Genomic DNA, 4,973 nt, shown 5'->3' with positions numbered 1-4,973 from the left:
CCCTGTATAATAGGACACAACGGGCTGATCCCCGTCTTATAATAATAACAGGACCCCACAGGCTGCTCCCCTGTATAATAACAGGACCCAACAGGCTGCTCCCCTGTATAATAACAGGACCCCACAGGCTGCTCCCCTGTATATAACAGGACCCCACAGGCTGCTCCCTCTGTATAACAAAAGTACACCACAGGCTGCTCCCCCTGTATAATAGAACACAATGGGCTGATCCCCCTGTCTTATAATAATAACAGGACCCCACAGGCTGCTCCCCTGTATAACAACAGGACCCCACGGGCTGCTCCCCTGTATAATAACAGGACCCCACAGGTTGCTTCCCTGTATAAAAACAGGACCCCACAGGCTGCTCCCCCATGTATAACAGGACCCCACAGTCTGCTCCCCCTTGTATAACAGGACCCCACAGGCTGCTCCCCCCAGTATAACAGGACCCCACAGTCTGCTCCCCCTTGTATAACAGGACCCCACAGGCTGCTCCCCCCTGTATAACAGGACCCCACACAGGCTGCTCCCCCTGTATAACAGGACCCCACACAGGCTGCACCCCCCTGTATAACAGGACCCCACACAGGCTGCTCCCCCCCCTGTATAACAGGACCCCACACAGGCTGATCCCCCACTGTATAACAGGACCACACAGGCTGATCCCCCACTGTATAACAGGACCACACAGGCTGCTCCCCCCTGTATAACAGGACCCCACAGGCTGCTTCCCCCCTGTATAACAGGACCCCACAGGCTGCTCCCCTGTATAGTAACAGGACCCCACGGGCTGCTCCCCTGTATAATAACAGGACCCCACAGGTTGCTTCCCTGTATAAAAACAGGACCCCACAGGCTGCTCCCCCATGTATAACAGGACCCCGCAGTCTGCTCCCCCTTGTATAACAGAACCCCACAGGCTGCTCCCCCCTGTATAACAGGACCTCACAGTCTGCTCCCCCTTGTATAACAGGACCCCACAGGCTGCTCCCCCCTGTATAACAGGACCACACACAGGCTGCTCCCCCCTGTATAACAGGACCCCACACAGGCTGCTCCCCCCTGTATAACAGGACCCCACACAGGCTGCTCCCCCCTGTATAACAGGACCCCACACAAGCTGCACCCCCCTGTATAACAGGACCCCACACAGGCTGCTCCCCCCCTGTATAACAGGACCCCACAGTCTGCTCCCCCTTGTATAACAGAACTCCACAGGCTGCTCCCCCCTGTATAACAGGACCCCACAGTCTGCTCCCCCTTGTATAACAGGACCCCACAGGCTGCTCCCCCCTGTATAACAGGACCCCACACAGGCTGCTCCCCCCTGTATAACAGGACCCCACACAGGCTGCACCCCCCTGTATAACAGGACCCCACACAGGCTGCTCCCCCCCTGTATAACAGGACCCCACAGGCTGCTCCCCCCTGTATAACAGGACCCCACAGGCTGCTTCCCCCCTGTATAACAGGACCCCACAGGCTGCTCCCCCATGTATAACAGGACCCCACAGGCTGCTCCCCCCTGTATAACAGGACCCCACAAGCTGCTCCCCCCTGTATAACAGGACCCCACAGGCTGCTCCCCCCTGTATAACAGGACCCCACAGGCTGCTCCCCCCTGTATAACAGGACCCCACAGGCTGCTCCCCGCTGTATAACAGGACCCCACAGGCTGCACCCCCCTGTATAAAAGGACCCCACAGACTGCTCACCCCTGTATAACAGGACCCCACAGACTGCTCCCCCCTGTATAACAGGACCCCACAGACTGCTCCCCCCTGTATAACAGGACCCCACACAGGCTGCTCCCCCCTGTATAACAGGACCCCACACAGGCTGCTCCCCCCTGTATAACAGGACCCCACTCAGGCTGATCCCCCCCTGTATAACAGGACCACACAGGTTGCTCCCCCCTGTATAACAGGACCCCACAGGCTGCTTCCCCCCTGTATAACAGGATCCCACAGGCTGCTCCTCCCTTGTATAATAACGGGAGACCAGATTCTTACCTGATCTTTTCTGAGGCTGAGCTGCAGGCACTGGGAAGTAGGTGGAACTAGTTGGAATGCACACAGAAAGTGCACAATCTCACTCTCTCTAGCGGCCTCCTGCACTAGACATGTCCTCAGTGCAGGAGGCCGGCGGCCATGTTTCTGGAGACCAGTCAGTCAGAAGACTGGTCTGCCGTGGCTGCAGCAGCAGCCTCCGAACGTGCGGCACACATACACATCAATTGAGCAGCCCGGGGGGCACATGGCACCCTGCCCCCCGGCCCAGCCCGCCTCTGATTATGTCTGCGCCTACTAAGGAGACAGTGATATACAGTTGTGCTCATACCCTAGCAGAATTTGTGTTTTTCTGGCCATTTGTCAGAGCATAGGAATGATAACTCACAAACTTTTCTATCACTCATGGTTAGTGGTTGGGTGCAGGGGAAAACACAGGATTTTCAGAAGGGGGTTTCGAGAGGTAATTGAACTGTATGAAACAGGAAAGGGATATAAAAAGATATCCAAGCAATTGAGAATGAAGACAATAAATAGCTTCACCCAACCACTAACCATGAGTGAAAGAAAAGTTTGTGAGTTAACATTCATATTCTCTGACAAATGGCCAGAAAATCACAAATTCTGCAGACACCCAAAGCAATCAATCAGTGCTTGTCATTTCAAAACTGTGGGGGTCTATGTACTAAGCCTCAGAGAGAGATAAAACGGATGGAGATAAAATAACAGCCAACAGCTCCTGACAGGCTGCATTTGAAAAAATAACATGTAGGACCTGATTGGCTGGTACTCTGGGGTTTAGTTACTAAGCCTTGGATGTGGTGACAGATAAATTACCAGACAATTAGCTCCTAACTGATAAAGGACCCCATACATTTATGCAACTTAACTGAGGAAAGAAGTTGCATAAGATCTCCGGCAGCGTCCCGGGCAGCAGGACTGCATGCGATATACCGTATGCGGTCCTTTTCCATATGATGTATCATATGCGATCCCAGCCACGCCTGCTGGAGGCTGCCCGATCTGAGAAATCTATAGTGAAGCTCGTGCAATCTCTGCCTCCGATGCGCATAGGACCGTGAATTGGATAAATGTCAAACACCGAAAATGTTGACACTTTTTATCCAATTTCTCAGCTTGATGCGTCAAAATCGGATGAAAAGGTCCCAACTTGTATTAGTGTGTGGGGGATTGTTTAGTCAAAGGCTCTGTTTGAAAAAAAAAAACACGAGCTGAATGGCTAGTCCAATGTTTCACTGTTGTTGTTGGTTTTTTTGGTGGTGGGGGGGGGGGGCTACCCAATTTGGTCACTGGAATAAAAAACATATTTACACCTGAAAACACACAGGCTTTTTTGAAGGGAATGGTACTTAGACGGGGGCAGGTGGAACAAAGTTGCCGATAAGCACTGGCACCAGAGGGTAGCCGTGGCATCAGGTGCGTGAGTACTGTAGCCATCATGATGTGTGGGCTGTTGGGTTGCCTTGGCTCAGGCTGTGTGTGTGACTGTGGTGGATGAAGCAGGTGTGTGCATCTGTCAGTGTTTCCCCCGTGAACCTCCAGCCACAGGGAGGGAAGAGTGTGGGAGGTGAATGCTGGGCATGGGGCGGCCCCAGTGGGGGAGAGATAAGCTGGGGGCGGGGGGGGGGACAAGGATCAAGCTTGCACCGGGAACAGTATGTGTGTGTGTTAGTACACACCCCCCGGCCCTGACCCCGGCATTGGATGCACTCATTGTGACATGGAAAACATGAAGGAGCCAGAGCATGGAAGGTACATTGAACTCCGACTCTCCTTCCTCCTGCTGACTCTGAGAGAGGCGGGGCTACTGCTGCTGACTCGGCTCATTAAACAGTGAGTGATTCCGCTCTTTGCTACACCCTAGTGAATCTAGTCACTGAGTCGAGACATCTAGTCAGTAGCCATCTCTAGAGTGAAGGCAGCATGTGGAGAGGTGTCATGAGGAGTCAGGAGCTGTGTTCAGGAGTTTGGCAGCAGCATTGAAGAGAGTGAGTGTGCCCTGTAGAGCTGACAGGAGGGAACAGATAACACAGCAGAAAGAGACAGAAGCTCAGATGACAGTTACTGTTGAAGTGAGATCCAGCAGGAATGAATAAAGATGCGACCGTCAAGAGCCGGCTACTAGACCAGGTCATACTTGCCTACCTGACCCTCTCCATGAGGGAGAAAATGCTCTGCTCCTGGACTTCCCTGGTAATGTATGATTCCCATCACCTGTGGTGAAACACCTTTCTTATCAATTAACTAGCTCACCACAGGTGATGGCTTCTCGGCCTTTTGGCTAAGATCAAGTGTAGTATCTGTTCTTATCAGTGGGTATGGACTGGCCTCTGGCAGAGAATAGAGAAAGGTGGGACTGAGTAGCTGCTCTGATGGGCGGAGGATGTGGGACCCCTCTGTTTTTTCCCGGGAGCAGTGAAAAGTCTCACTGAGTATCTTCACCTCTGCCTTTGGTAGGAGGTGTTGTTTCCATAAATCCACTGGTAAGAGGGGGGGAGAAACACTGGGCCTAGTAGATTGACTCTCTTGACGGGGTTCGTAGCCCCCGAAGGATGAGTCAGCGAAAGGCTCAGTCTAGTATCCATTCCCAGGGAGCGGAGAAAAGCTGAGACTGAGTAGATTGGTCCAGGTTGGCTAACCACCAGCCTGGGCACAGCGAAAAGCTCAGCCTAGTATCTTAACCCTGGGAGCGGAGAAACACTGGGACTGAGTAGATTGCTCTTCCGAGGGGGGTGCAGCCCCTAAGGGAGTCTTTCGAAAAGCCCAGTGAAGTACCCATTCCCATGCCGGGGGCTGGAAAATGCCTGCTGGTGAGACAGAGAAAAGCTTGGTCGGATGCTGAAGGGTCGGCTGCCTGGAGCCCGAGGCTGCACTGTGCCCCCGGGGAAACTCGGGGGTGCCTGATTTGCACTGGTGATGTCCAGCACCATGCACTGAATG

General features: G+C 53.3%; 1 pseudogene; it reads left to right on the top strand.

Annotated features, from left to right (window-relative positions):
- The first annotated feature begins 4,294 nt into the window (after positions 1–4,294).
- Positions 4,295–4,430, top strand: LOC146060878 (U2 spliceosomal RNA; annotated as a pseudogene).
- The last annotated feature ends 543 nt before the right edge of the window (positions 4,431–4,973 follow it).

This window comes from Crinia signifera, chromosome 2 (genome assembly GCF_055691185.1).
Source record: "Crinia signifera chromosome 2, ASM5569118v1, whole genome shotgun sequence".
Taxonomy (NCBI): Eukaryota; Metazoa; Chordata; class Amphibia; order Anura; family Myobatrachidae; genus Crinia; species Crinia signifera.
The sequence above is the reverse complement of the archived record's forward strand: the minus strand, read 5'-3'. Positions and strand labels throughout refer to the sequence as shown.